At 41.2% G+C, this 15,608-nt stretch overlaps 1 long non-coding RNA gene across 4 annotated transcripts in view; it reads left to right on the top strand.

The window, feature by feature from the left end:
* The window catches only part of LOC140656227 (uncharacterized), a 33,292-nt gene that overhangs the window by 4,205 nt on the left and 13,479 nt on the right, over nucleotides 1-15,608 (top strand). For 3 of the 4 annotated variants that reach the window (XR_012044023.1, XR_012044025.1, XR_012044026.1), the window contains exons 2-5: nucleotides 3,708-3,755; nucleotides 10,026-10,274; nucleotides 12,168-12,495; nucleotides 15,264-15,562. This is a non-coding gene — a long non-coding RNA (uncharacterized lncRNA). The remainder of the gene's footprint in view (nucleotides 1-3,707; nucleotides 3,756-10,025; nucleotides 10,275-12,167; nucleotides 12,496-15,263; nucleotides 15,563-15,608) is intronic. The other variant, XR_012044024.1, reaches the window with a different exon arrangement.

The following is a 15,608-nucleotide window of genomic DNA, read 5'->3' on the forward strand; positions in this document are numbered from 1 at the left end:
AGACACACGCACACAAGGCGTAGCTGTCTCGCCTGGGTGTGCTGCACAGACATCTCACCGGGCACACGGCGTGCAGTCCTGGGGTAATTACAAGGGGAAATATTTCCTATTCGAGGCATGGGCTTTCCCAGGAGTGAAATAACAGATCAGGATAAAACATACACACACACACACACGAACTTCTCTTTCTGTCCATTTTATCACCCTGGGAAAGCTCTCGTGTATGGTTAACCACAGGAACTGGGCTTTAAGCTCTTCTCAATTTCCACTATATTTTTTTTTTCACTGCAGATTTTCCATGTTGTTAAAAAACCCCCAAAAATCAACAACCCTTACACAGACAAACAAACAAACAAAAAGCAATCAGCCCCCAGCCCTGCCTCAGCCTGAACCTGGGGCAGGCAGAGCTGCGGGATGCGATGAGGAGGAGGAGGGAGGTGGGCTGGAAGTTGCTGGGGCACCCTCGGTCCCTGGGCACTTCGTTACCCACCCGCCGAGGCAGAGCTGTGGGAGCGAGTCCAGTGCCCGGAGATGCTGCAGAGTGGGACCGGGGAGTCGCCCCTTTATCGCGACATTGCAGCACAGAGACGGGACGGGTCTTTGCTGGAGGGGCCGGGGAAGAGGGGACAGAGGGGTACGGGGATGCGAAGCAACCGTGCGACGGCTGCCCGGTCTGATATTCATTTTCTAGCAGCGCTTTGGATGTGTTAGCCCATCAGAGAGAGATGGGAGACGGGGAAGAATGAGCCATTCCTTGCTTAGGTGCTTTAATGTCACGGTAAACAGGTTAGAGACAGACGTTTTTAAAGCCTCAATTTCTCTTCGCCGGTTACCTTCGAGGATAAATCATAACAGACTGTATGGGGGGCAAAGAATTCATCTAAAGGAGATCTCAGCAAGTCACTACCCGGACAATAGTCCACCTCCTGTTGGGTTGCGTATTGATCAGGAGAGGAGCTGAAGATGTCGCCACACTAAATATTTACTGATCACACACAAATAGCCGGGACTTGAACGATTTTCTCCTGTGAGGAGAGCAGAGAGAGAAGGGTAAATCATTTTATTAGTGTGTATAAAGCAAAGAGCACACTCTGGCTTGGAGTGTTTTAAGATGTGTCTTCAGCTGGATGAAAAGAGTTAGGGAAATCGATATGGAGTGATTAGACGAGCCAGTCGTGTCAAAGAGAGAGGCTGTGAATTTCATGGATTTGGTTATACCGGGAGGGGGAAAATATATCGAGAGATTAAAGGGAGGAACCCATTGTAGCAGAGCCAATGAAAAAATAATATCTAATCAGACCCGGCAAAGGTAGGGACGGGATAAGACCCGCATTGCTAAAGAATCACATCAGCTGGAGAGGGATCAGGGACACACATGAAAGAGGCAAACGGGGGGAGAGCAGGCGAGCAGGAGCCTAGAAACGCTACAGAGCAAATCCAGGAGAGGCAGAGAAAAGTCGCCTCTGTAGAGCAACGCTGAGACACCACGAAAATGGGGACAAAAGACCCAGGAGCGAGGGGAAGGCGAGGGCTGGGGTGAACGGGCGCCTGCCTTGGAGGTGAAGTCGAGGGGTCTCCAGCCCCGCCTGTCCTCCAGGCAGGGAGGTCTCTAGCAGCAGAAGCGAGGGCACATCCAGCTCAGATGCGAGGGGTTTAAATCCTTCTCCTACAAGTTTGTTCTCCCCTCTCCTTCCCCCCACCCCCCGCCCCCCAAGCAAACGTGGTGAGTAAAATGGATTTTAGCGTTTAACCACCTCGTTTTATCCACGTAATGACAAGGCTCGTAATATGTAATCTACAGATTACTGCCATTCGAGGGTGACCACAAGTGGCATTAAGAAAAAAAAAATAAAAAAAAAAATCAGCATTTCTGCAAATGACAACATGGCTAAAACCAGCCCCTGCTTTCAGTACCGAAGTTGGGGAGTTGCTGCTGCAGGGTTGTGCCGGTCGCAGGGAGCAATTCGGCCGTGGCTCAGGTACAGCCCTGGGGTGCCTCGGCGGATTACAGAAAACTTTGCTGGAGACCAGCAAATGTCTCAGTGCCAAGGGGCAGAAAGCTGGGAGCAGGGCAGGGCTCTGCCAAGCCACGTTAAAATACCTTCTTTAGGGATGCTCGGGATTTTTTTTTTTTTTTTTTTTCTGTGCCTGGAATCACTGATGTTTGGGCCGTGCTCAAACGCGCCCTTCTCTCTGTGTATTTTTCTTCAGCAGAAAAATAGGATGCGACTGCAGAGAACTAAGTCAAAGCAGGGAGAGAAAGTTCGAGCTGCACTTTGAATGATGCTGATTTGCTGGGAGGGAGGAAAGACAACTAAAGCTAGGAACCGAGGAGTAAAACTGATGTGAAAACAGCTTTTCACTTCTCCTCCAAGTGCTAATTTTGCTACTGTAAACAAACACTGAAGTTAGAAACAGCTGCAAATAGCCTGCCAGGCACTCGGGGCTCAGGGACCGGGGGGGGGGGGGAATGACTTTTGTTCGTCTCTCGGGCTGAATTTCACCCAAACTTTGCTTTCACCCGAAATCAGTGGCTGATGCTGGTTTTAGTGGTGGAGAAGCGGGGGAGAAAAAAAAAAATATATAGGCATATTAAGCGCATTTCATGTGAGCCTATAGAGTGCAGGCAGCTCGGCTGGATCACTAATGCAACAGGAAACCTCGGGATAGACTCAGCCTAATTAACAGTTTTCCATAGCTGAAGCGATTTTTAAGAATCCCAGTGGATTAGCCCAATATGTTCAGGTGTGAGGCTACGAGGGCCTATAACTCCTTTCACTATAATCTTATAACCTCCTTACCTAATTCCTTAGATTGCAGATAGGAAGAGTCTGACCCTGGAGGTCGTAAAGAGCTTGGTTTCATTAACCCTTCCTTCCCCAGCGCTGCTCCAAGGTTAACTGCGCTCGGCTGTGTTTGGAGGAGGGAGGGAGGGCAGAAGAAAGGCATTTGGAAGAGGGGTCGATCCGACGGGGGGGCAAGGCTTGAAATGATTTCTGCTGCCTTCATCCCTCTCCCTTGATCCAAAGGAAAAATGGAAAGGGAATTTTTCTCTTTCCCATGCACCGGGAGGTGCCCAAATGTACGGATATTTGTGAGACAATTCATTCCCTTTACACCGTTGCAGAGGTTTGGTGTTTTTTTTTTTTTTTTTAATATTTTTTTTCCCAAACGTGGAGGAAATGAAACATTCTAGAAACGTCAGATATTGCAAAAAGCAAAGCAATCTCCATCTTTAAGACCAGCAGCAATCTCTTGAGCTTCTTGTCCATAGGAGAGCTGTAATCTTTAAAGAAAAAAAAAATCTAGAAAAGCTTCTCAGACTGTATTTGCCTGGTAACACACCTGGTTTATATTTTAATAGGTAGTTACATTGTATTGATTCAGGGTACATCATTGATGTTGAAAGTTAATAACTCTCAAATTATATCTATCTGCCTACATACATAATTGCATACACAGTATAACACTGTAAGAATTTGCATTTTGCAGCACATTCTTTGTTCTTAAATCTTTTAACACATTGAATTGTTCCTTTGAAGAAAATGCTACTGAACCACATGTTTAAGGAAAAGATGCTTCTAAACTATATGTTTAAGCAATGAAATTGTTGAGTGAAATACAGGTTTCTTTGTATTTCACACAAACCTTGCCATATGCCAATCTTAACCTATACATCTGAACTGCTTTTTTTTTTTTTCTCCCAGACAGAAGGCAGAAATATGTGAACTGCTGAGAGAGGTGGGTACTTTTTGGTAAGTATGTTTAGATATGATCTTCAGATACACTTATTGTACTTTCAAATTCTTTGGATACTAATTGAGCTAGCAAACAATATCCCAGCTGAATGTCTCAGCTCCTTCCCTATTTAACAAGATCTTAATATAGAATTATATTGTAGCCATCCTTCTACTAAACAATATAGTTGAGGAGTCAGCAAAAAATAAAAAGAAATGTTAAAACCAAATTATAATTGCTGCCTTATATCTGACTCCTCTTCCTTTCCGCAGTCCTAATGAACTCTTTAAAGTTTTTTTTTATTTCTGAGTGACAGATCAAAAATAATTAGCAGAATCAGAAGCAGCTGGAAAGCTTGAAATAATGTGTCTAAATATTTCATATTGCTACTTCTAATACTAGCCCACCAGTCGTAAAAAGGAACCATTCCTTATTTATTCTGCGGTGGTTTATAAATACAGAAAGATAGATCCCTTTTTTCCCAGGGCCTGCATCAGAGATGACATAAATAGGGATTGAACTATCGGGGGAAAAAAAGTGAAAAAATAAAATAAAAACAAAACCCTGGACAGGAATAGAGACAGACAGTTAGATATATAACTGCATCTGAACAACGTTACGTACCACAGTAGGGGATGGTAAAAAAAAATAAATAGATCGCATATTTATAACCTCATAATTAAAATACATTCTTATCTCTCTCCTCTGAAAGGTTGCAGCTTCCTTGGAAATATTTTGAGTGCATATTTTAAACTCCGTGTCCCGAATTGAATTAAGATGAGCTGTTTTACCCAAGAGTAAAATACTTGTTTGCAATTTAAGGTTTAAGTTTCAACTGCCTATCAATCGTCATATCATTTTCTTTATATTTTACCTCCTTATGTTTGGAGACTTCATTCAAAATTCTGTTAATTTATATCAGATTCTAATTCCTGTTTGTAAGAAATTAGTCAATATCATCCAAAAGAATCCCCTGTGTTTGGCTGAGGTAAATCAGATGAGAATTTTTCACATTCAAAGGGTTAAAGCTAAACTGAAAACTTTAAAGCAAAGGGATACCAGCGAACAGTGAAAAATGGCACGTCTGCTCTCTCTTGACAAGCTTGCATTATATCACATGTAAGGAAGCACAAATTTTTGAATCTAAGACCAGTTTTAGTTTTTAATAGGAAATAATTACATGGAACTTTATTTCCAGAGAGAATATCCCTTCGAGCTACAGTGTTTTGCTTTGATCTAAGTATTAACTGGTAATAAAATAACCATATTTTGGATCCTAAGCATATTGATGCTTAAAGGAATGTTATGCTTTCAATCAAATTCTAACTTTAGATTATCCGAAGGTATTCATCCTTCTTTTGTCAGAAACCAATTTGCTCTTTTACTCCTGCAGCTACTCACATGTGTTTTAGTAAACTTTGTTATTTTATAGTAGAATTTGCACTATCGAGGTGGAATGCTTTTAGATGGAGAGAGATCTTATTCCAGCCTGGCAATTTGGGCTGTTCCTCACACAGCTCCCCAGTCCGGCCCTTCTTTACACTTGTTGTACACCACCACCATCACTCATCTCTGAGGGCGACTACCGCGAACGTCTTCGCAGCGGTATTTTGTTTTAAAGCTTCAGATTTATTTATTTATTTATTTATTTATTTATTTTAACCTGGAGAATCAATCATTTGGACCCATCCTGAACAATTAACCTCCCCTTTATATTACGGCCCCAAGAGCAGTACTTCATAAAGACATGAAAAGGACATCCCAGACACCAGGACCCGAGCCCAGGCTTGTCACAGAGTATAAAAGGAGAGAGAAGGGGAGTTTTTATCTCTTTGCCCCACCAACTCTTAATAGTTCTAAGTTTCAGTGTGACAATAAAACAGTTTTGATAACACAGCTCATGGGTTTCTCTGCCACATAAAGTTTTCTTAATAATAAAAAAGAAGAAACTTTATCCCTGCTAAATTAAAATAGGGCAGATGTTGGATATGGTTCATATTAGCCAGCCTTTCACCCCTTTGCCCCTGGCACTAAAGTTCTGACTTTTTCTTTCTACTATGTCTGTTTCTAACTGAAAGGTATTATTGCTGCCCTAGCTCTCTTCTTCTATTTATTTTTTCAGCATCTAAAATTAAACCTATTCATTTAGTGATATATATTCTGTTTCAGATTGCTAAACCTGGCCAGAGAGGGGAAACGTTTTCCAAAAAGTGATGCACCACTGACTTTTAAAGAAAACACGAGGCAGGGAAAGCTGTTCTTAAAAGGTTTATTTCTAGAGAGTTTTGTAGCTCTGCTGACATTATAGGGATAATGGCTGTATTGCAATGGGCTTTCAAGGCCCAAGAGGTTTATATTTTCTTCTGACCATAAGTATAATAAAATTTTAAAGGTGCGCAAAAGCTCATCACTTTAGATATTTAAAACTAGATTGAAAAAACCCTTGGGAAACAAACGTTATAGTGGACAGCCCTGCTGAGAGAGCAGGGGTTAGGGAAAAAAAAATACCCCAAAGCCAACCCCCCCCCCCCCCCGATTTTTCATGCTAGCTGTATGAATATCCTGGCTGTTAAACTCCCTAGGATAGTACAGCTCTTTTCTTCAGGGCTGTGAAGATAGAATTTATTGTCCATTTGGAACGATCAAGTTTAGGCTAATAAAAGGCCCTCTGTAAGCAAAAATGCCCAAGTTGACGTTTGGCGGAGTTTTCAATGGTAGAGTTTATATAGGATGGGGGCTCTGCACTATTTGAAATTACTCATATCTCAGCAGCTGAAGATGATTTGACATACAGAAGTACACGTTAGTAGGCAACGGCTGAAGGTTAATCAGCGTTGCTTTCTGAACTGGATGGTTGAAAGCAGGAAAAAGTGAAAGCTGCTCTCTCTAGCCCTTTCCTTTGCTAAGGCGCTGCTAACTTTTATGATTTTTTTTTTTTTCTCTTCCTCTTTTACTATCTGTCTTTGTGCCTGAGGGCCAGTGAAAGAACACTGCAGATTCTAGATTGCTTTCAGAGTTTCCCTTTGCTGATGATGGATTACCATGTCAATTTAAACGGCATAGGATTAATTTGTTTCAATGATTTCTCTTTAGGCTGAATGCCAGTCTTTTTTTCTATCTCTCTCCTTGCTCTTCAGAATAATAATAGTAATAATAATAATAGTAATAATAATAATAGTAATAATAGTAATAATAATAATAATAATACTACCCTTAAAAACCCCAAACACTTTTGATATCCCACATTAAAAAGACAATAATAGAAATAGACAAGTTAGGTGTAATGTTGCAACACAGTTATATGTTTGAGTGCTTTTATCTCATTCTAAGGGGCTGAAGCATACAGTCAGTCACGTTAAAATGAAATTGGATCCAACGTTTATTCAATAAATACTTGTCTTGTAGGTAATCCAGAGCAGAGTGCTTTTGACACATAAGGACTTAATTTGTCTTGGATAACAAGTTATTAATATGGCACATTTAAACTTGCCACCTACAATAAGGTCATTTAGATCTATAATAAGACTCACAAGAGAACTTCATAAAGCCAGAAACAAAGTTTGAAACTGCCTCCGAGTTGTGGAGCAGTCGCATGGCTCATGGTTTGCTCTTTTCAGGAAGAAAGTTCAGAGCAGGAGGAGCTACCCAAACCCAAACGGTGTGCATCTGCTCTTCTTTGAAAGGCAAATGTAAATGGAGTGAGGAGGAAAGAAAAGAACCCAAACACACATTTTTGAATGAGTAAGCTTTAAAGCTGTGCTGCGTCTGCTAGCAAACTCATCGCAGCTTTGAAAGTGAAAAAACAACATTTGGTTCCGAGTGGAAATTCGCCCGCATTTGCACCGTACCTCTTCCATGTGCTGTGCAATTTACTTGCTTTTAATAAGCGAGGAAGTTGGAACATAATCCACCCATAAATGTTATTGCTGTAATTTGACTGTGCTGTGTTTGTTCATGCATTAGCCGTATATGTAAAGCGAAGTGGGGATGTATGGTGGTGATCCCCGTACAGCCTGAACAAACAGAGATGTTTTGGTACATACTGGATTTCAAACCCCAAATACTCTGCAATTGTTTTAAAATTTGGGAAGTTGGAGGTGGGGTGTTTAGTTTCAGACCTGTCCTAGCTGAACAATGCCTGTAAGAGGTGCATCAGGAGGGGAATATCGTGGGCATGCAATGCAGGACGTGTTTTGCGGCTGCAATTCAGTCTCCACACTGTATGTGTAAGCTTTATTATCCTGCTTTTATGTATTAAGCTCTTGGTTGCTCTTGCCCTGGCAGATTCTGTCTCTTTAAGTAACTAAATCTCATTTTTAAGCTCTTCCTGGGAAAAGGATGTTACACATGAGTAGAAAAATGCAGGCAAGAAAGGCTAATTGAATGAAAAGAGAGAATTAGGTTAAAAATAAAGTACAATCTAGTATCACATTTTCACTAGTGTAACCTGAAATGAAGGTGTCTCTGAGTCCCCAGTGATGCCAGAGTGTTTAGATGTTGGGCACAGATGGAGACACCTATTGAAATGTGTCTGAAGAAGATTAATAGGACTTGTCAGTGTTGGGAAAGCACTGCTTTGCTGTAAATTTCTACTAGCACAAGATGAATTACCGATGAATGCTCAGTTATCAACCCCATCACTATCATTGGACACTAAATCAAATTGAGCAGTTATCTACAATCAGAAAATTTCTTTTAAAAATAGGCATACACCTTTAGGCTTAAACTCTTTAATAAGACAATATCCTCTATGGTATGTGTGTGTTCATGAAGGGATATGATTTAAAGTTTCTATACAAAAAGCTTCTGTTCGGAAACGAACTCCAAGTTTAGTGTGAAATCAGGGTTGTCAAACAATAGAAGATATTCAGAAAATACTGGTTACACAATATAATGTTCTGCTGGGGGCCTGATCCAAAACGGATTTGCATGCATGTCATTAGAGTTTGGATCTGTCCCTATTTATGAGACCTTTTTTCCATCACTCCTCTCCCCTTATTTTTGGTGATAGTAAAAACTTCTCTCTACCTTAAAGACTGAGCATCCAAATCATATATTAATGCAAAATAGCTGTCAAGACTCAGGTTATATGTATAATAATAATACCACCGCCCCAACATATTTAGGAAATTACAGCTTAATATAATGAACTATGTGATGAAGGAATCAATGAATAATATTTTGACTGAAAATATTTCCTTCTTTCCATTATAAAAGGGGATACTGTCACAAGCAAAACTATCACAAGCATTTACCAGTATATTAGATGTGTTTAGCATGTGATGCTGATGATGACAATGATATTAAATAAGCACTATATATTTTCAGTTTCTAGGATTTCTTTCCCTCTCCCCCAGGCATCGTACTACTTTATCCAAGGAGATTTATTGTGGTATGTTTTCCGAAGTCAGTTTTTCCCTTTTATTATAGACAAGGGCAGTCATTTATGTTTAGGGAGGGAGACAGGTACAGTGCCTTTATCTGATCTGTGTCCCCAGCCACGGCCACCTTCTTAATCGACGGCAAATTCCCACTCTGGAGGATCAGGCCCTATCTGGGCTACTTCTCAGCCAAGGAATGTATCCTTCCCTTCAACTCCACAGATCTTACCTGTGATGTATGCTACTTTTTGAGGAGGGAATAATATGCTATTTACCACAAAGCACAGCTTCAAAGCCTTTGTGTGTTTCTCATCTCCAGCCAAAGCTTATTATTTACCACTTTAAAAATTTAGCCGGGTAAGGGATAGTAGCAGTTATTGTCTTCATTTTTACATCCTAATTTTCACCCAGCAAATGCCCTGCATTAGGGCCAGATTCTCACTCAGATGGAAGTTATTAACTTCAGGCAGAATGGAGCCGATTTCAGCCAGCCACAGCCCGTGCCCTTCTAACACAGTCGCTTTACAGCATCCCCTTGTTTATTTTTTTCTTTGGAGGGCATGATTCTTTAAACATGTTTGTTTTACACAGAGCAGCAGTTGATTCCTAACTTTTGTTTCCTCGCAAACATGTAAAGAGAATATTAATAGGGAATATTAATAGAGCTGAGTGCAGCACGATGCTAGGTAGATTGTAGTAGCTGAGAAATATGAACTAGTGAACATAATCCATAAACTCCATTTGGTTACTATAATACTCCAATCTGTATTTATTACAACCCCACTCTGATGCTTATACAACTGCAATTGCTAGATTTATACACTCTAATGGTTTCACAATAGGAAAAACCTGTGTTCTTTATCTTTCTTTTCCTGTCCAAAATAACCCCTTCTCCATATACTTCAGGCTTCTCCGGACCTTGTCTGGGTTTAATCACAGGCTGTGGGACAAAATGTGCATTATTAAGAAATATAAATATTTTCAGAAGCAATCAAAGGGTTGAAAGATTGATTCGGCATGTAGATTGGATTTAATTCGAAGCAGCTTTGTTCTAATGAGGACTACTGGGATACAAAGACGGCAGCCGCTTATGGCCACCAGTTGGGAACTTCGGCTCGCTGCAGCAACCTGTCAAGAATTTCAAGAAACTGCCAGGTATTAGAGAGCAAAGTGGTGGGGAAGCTGGTGGTCTGTTGTTTTCAGTCTCCTTCAGAGGCTGGATTAGGATTTCATAGTCCTTGTTTTACCGAAACGACAATTAAGGTTAATTTCTCGCCGTCCGCGGGGCCAAATCCTGCAGTCCCTCACTTGGGGGAAAACCCTATGGACTTTATGGGGGGCTTTGCCTAAGGGAAAGGTGGCAAAGCTTGGCTGAGCCCCAAGTCCAGCAAATTCAAGAGCTCTGTAGCAATTCGTACTGCTTCCAGACCTGGTGTGGTTGCTTTCGTGGTGACTTTTTCTGTTGGATTTTGCTACCTGCACTCCTAGATGTGACGGGACCTTTTTGCATAGGGAGGTATTTTTCCCTATGGAGAAATACAGCTCCATGTTGGCTTGGAAGCTCTTGTGTCTTCATCGGGTGACCCAGCAGAACTGCCGGACCTGTCCTGCTTCCCAGGGAAAAGCCTGCAACGTCCAACAAAACATCCTTGAGATGATGCTGAACAAAACGGGACACTTGATAGCTTTCCCCTTAAACTTAAAAAACCCAACAGTAAAATCTCTGCGTGCACCGTGGCGGGGTGTGTGTCACGTCACAGGTACTTGGGGAGCACAAGACCCTGGCAGCTTTCCTAAATGTCGAGCGTACAGTCAGAATCACAGTATATACAGCATCAAACACCGACTAGTTTCTCTCTCCCCTTAGCCCCCCCTTGCCTACTTTTGTCCATAAAAGCAATAGAAAGAGAGAAAGCTTGAATTTTCTGAACTGTTTCACCCATCCACAGCTGGAATTCCAAAGTGAAATGAAAATGCCTTTAAAATCAACCCTACATGGGAGCCTGAGAGAACAAGTTTTCCTTTGTTGTAGGGTATAGTATTATTTGCTGTAGGTTTTTGATATACATTCTAAATTAGGCCTGCAAAGGAATGCTTCATCTTTAATTCATCACTCTCAGCTGAAAGAGATTAGCAATGTCTAGCACGCACCCTTCGTATGGTGCTGACCTCATCAAGTATGGCCTGAAATTAATTAGCCTCATTCATTCCAAATGGAAAAGGATAATGGAGCTGCATTTTAGAGATGACCATCACAAATTGTATGCAGCATATTTAAAATCCCTCCCCCCTCGCTCCCCTCCCCATTTAAAAAACTATGTAGATTAAAATTCTTTCCAGAACTTGCAATATGTCAGAGTTATCGAGGCATTAGGAGCAGAAACCACTCAGTTTTTATTTGTGGAACTGGGAGCCACGTTTTGTGTGTGTGGCTGTAAAAGCAGCAAGCCTGTCTTAATGGAAGAACACCTGGAATTAATTTGATATTTCCAGGTGCTCTGGCAAACTGGGGCATCAAGCACTTGATGTTTAAACATTCTTCCACTGGCTTGCTTAAATCAATATGAAAGTGGTGTCCCTTTGTCATTCATACATGCAAAGTGCTAGCACAAACTCCAGCTTGGCTTCAGAGTCCTACATCACTCATAATCTAATTAGAAATCAGAGCAGAGCTGAAGCAGCATTCTTTGTGGATTCTTGGGCAGCAAATAGGGATACTTGTCTTTTGTTTCCCTCCTCGATTGCATCGTTCACAAGCTTTCACACCACATCTCTAAAGGTGGTTAGGTGCCTCAAGATGTTGACAGGCATGAAGGACAAGATTATTTAGGTATTTAGGTGCCTACCCCGGCTGATTTCAAATGGAATTAAGCAACTGGATGTTACTGGGGGGGGGGGGGGATGGGGTGTAGAAAAAAAGAAAAAAGCTTTCAGTGTGTATGAAAAGCTCTAATTTGTTGTCCTAAACTCTAGCAATGTGGGCGATGTTTTTCCAGGGTAAAATTGCCTGCAGGGTAAATTTACTGAAGTCTGCTAATTTTTACCGAGGTGAGCGGGTACGCAGTTTTGGGCAGCGCAGCCCAGCCTGGCGGCTCAGCCAGCTGCTCCCTGGCCAGGCACAGTGGTGCTGTGTGCTCCGGTTGCTTCCCAAGACACAGGGAAAGTAATGAAGAGTGTGGGATTTCCCACAGGAATGTGGAAGATGATCACGTCTAAGACAATGGTGAGGATCGGGCCAAAATCCAGATCCAGGCTGGGTTCCTCCATCTGAGTAGTCCTATCTTGACCTACGACTGTCGATGGATCACAGTGACATGGACCTTTCTCTCTCCTTACTCCCCGGCATCAGATCACCAAGAGGGCCTGAGAAAATACTGTGAGTAAGAGACATGTTTTTCCTCACACCAAATAATTCATTGTGAAACTTCAGATTTTGAAATGACACGGTCAAAATGGCCTGTATCTGCAGTGCCAGGGCTTGGGGAACGTTCCTGCAGTTCGTATGCCCGAGGGTAGATACATAGGGAAAATATTTTGTGACATGTGCTGTAATCACCTGATACCCAGGAAAATTGGGAATTAATTATTTCTCTTTAACACAAAAAAATATTTGCCTTCCAAAGACTCCATTCATTAAGACTGCCATTAAATCCAGGATTGAACCCATTGTTATTAATCCTAAATGAATTCAAGTTTGTCTGCCATGAACAAAGCTGCTCGCCATCTGATAATCCAAATTTACTCAGGAAAAAAGAATGAGTAAATGTTAGAAGCAGCAGGTGAAATCATACCACAGTTATTAAGCCTTCTTTCAGGGGAAGCACAGGATAGATTAAATTGTTATGTTAGGCCATGTTGTGAGTCCACGTCAATTTTGTCTGAGATCTTATCTTAGCTCAGAACTGTTTCCTCCTAAATTGAACTAAATGCTGAAGACATGAGAAGCATATTGACCCAAAGATTCAAAACTTTGGACTCAGCAGCCTTCTGATCTTTTGTCCACAGAGTATCGAGTTGTAAAGCTGTGGAATATTAAATAATCATGATTATCTTCAACTTGCCTCAGTTCATTTGTCATGCTGAAACACTGGTGCGGATTTTCCTTACTGTTTTTTCAGAACAAGACATTGATTCTGCCTGAAAGCTGGTTTCATTTGCCACTGATCTTACAGACTGTGGTTTTATACTAATATTAAGTCTCACACACTAACCATGGTCTGCAATTCTGTCTCTGGTGCTCCTAATCTCTCTTTGCAAACACCATTGTCCAATAAAGCAACAAACAAAAATCTTACAATCAAAACAACCGAACTATGCTGGTACTTCGATCAGCTGTTATCATGCAGAAGCAGTTCTTAAGATTCAGAAATGCAGTGTAATTCACGTGGGATAAGAAATCAAATTTAAAAATGAGCTGAACAGACATTTTTAGGAGTAAGTAAGTTTCTGAATAAACCAGCTTTCTAATTCCACCTTTTCTATACTAGTACTGTGAATCAATATAGTCTGCACTTGGAGAAACCAGATGAGTTTGAATTGTCATAATTAAATATCATGCTATTTCTTGCAGCACAGCCAAACAAGGAGTTTTACTCCTGACACAAGAGTTTTCTCAAGTAGGGACAACTTACTAACTTATTATAGCAATGATTTAAGCTCCAAGTGGTTCCATCATTTTTTAGAAAACAAATCTCTACCAAAATGCATAGCACAATTCATCCCTGGTGTCAGAGCACTGGAGAGATGGAGTTATAGAAGAGATAATATTGTTTAGATGCTTTTTAAATACAAAGATGATACATTAAATAATGCGATCCACTCAGCCGGACTTCTAATTACCTACATGCAAACTGTGTTCATTCATCACTTCATTCACCTCAGCTGTGATGTTGGTTAGTGGTAGACGTTAACACTAAGCCATAAGTTTGAATGGGAAGAAAAACAAGGAGAGTGCGAAGCTATATATTAGCTTAGACAAGTAGGATGTCATTGCCAGCCTGAATTTGTTGATGACACCAGGCATTAAGCAAGTAAATCTTTAGCCACTGAAGCAACAGTTCACTTACTTTCAGTAATGACATCCAGGAGGCAATGCAGTGGATTTACAACAGCGGGTACCTATGTACTAATAATGGCCAGTTAGCCCCAACCACAAAATAATGATTCAAAATGGAGGTCCACCTTTCCTCTGAAAAAAATATTTTTTTAAATTTTAGTCTCATTTCAAACGTTCAAGAGTCTGGGTTTGATTTTTGGTTTTTTTTGGTGGTGGGAAGGATTTTTGTCTGCGAGGTATCAAGCTCACAGAATCATTTGGGCAATTTCCATTCTCACCTAGCGAAGACTATGGAGATGTTCAACGGCACAAGGCGGCACCCAGCTCTCAGTCTGGGGGTGGTTTGTGTGTGAGGTCAGGCTTTTCTGTGGGTTGTGGTTTGTTTCCATTTGTACCAGATATCAGTGATCTATAGTGGTTTCTCCCAAATCACTGGACACTGCAGATCCACACGCACACGGTGAGCTCATGTGCTGAAAACAGAAGTGTGTTGAGCAGCCACCATAGTTCTTTGTCCCAGCTAAATTATTTGGCTCCCCTTCTGCAGGATTTTCTTTCCATACATCCTAATTCTACCACCCTTTTCACCTAATAACAACATAAATGAGTACTCTATAGGTGTAATTATGATAACAGTTCTTTTACTGCAAATACTAGAAGCCTGTAACCTGTAATTCACTTTTTCTGATACTCTTCTATTCTAACACTAGACATGTTATTTTAAAATGTCTAGGACCTGAAAGCTAAATTTATATGGTGATATATAATAGCAACGGAAACTAAGCCTCCTCCTTAGCTCAGGCTTTAGAGCTATGTTGCATCTCTTTGCCAATTGGTGCCTTGTTCACCTATAAATATCATATCCACCACTCCCATAATAGTTCCAATACCAGTGTTAAACAGGAGGAAGCAAGATAGGTCTCCGTCTGTTGCGTTTTCATAGATTCTTACCTTAAATTAAAGACATACTAGCATGTAATGTCTTCTCTTGCATTATTCCATGGATAATTTGGGGGCAACAAGGGCATCTGCTTCTCCACAGTGAATCTGCCATATTTCTTGTAACACCAGATACCCTTCTTTTCTAGGGATGAACCATCACAAGACCATGATTGGAAAGTGTGGGGACCAAGCACACAGAGAGACAGTTGATGCAGCTGGTTCCCTGACTGCCACTGGGCGGTGGTTCAGCTCTCAGTCATGGCACAAGCTACCAGAGGCTGGAGAAACATCGCATGGACTGTTCCTGTCCTGGCTCCTCTTCATAGTGCTTTCAGCTGTAAAAAGTCCTGAGAACCAAGCCAACATGAGTGCATGACCAGGCATTTGCTCCTCTCATGGTCTATACCTGAAGCACAGCGCAAAGTTTCATCCTTTGCTTCTGCAGGTAGGAGCTTAATCTAATTTACAAATTCAGTGTTAGTGATGAGCAA

This window comes from Ciconia boyciana, chromosome 8 (genome assembly GCF_034638445.1).
Source record: "Ciconia boyciana chromosome 8, ASM3463844v1, whole genome shotgun sequence".
NCBI lineage: Eukaryota > Metazoa > Chordata > Aves > Ciconiiformes > Ciconiidae > Ciconia > Ciconia boyciana.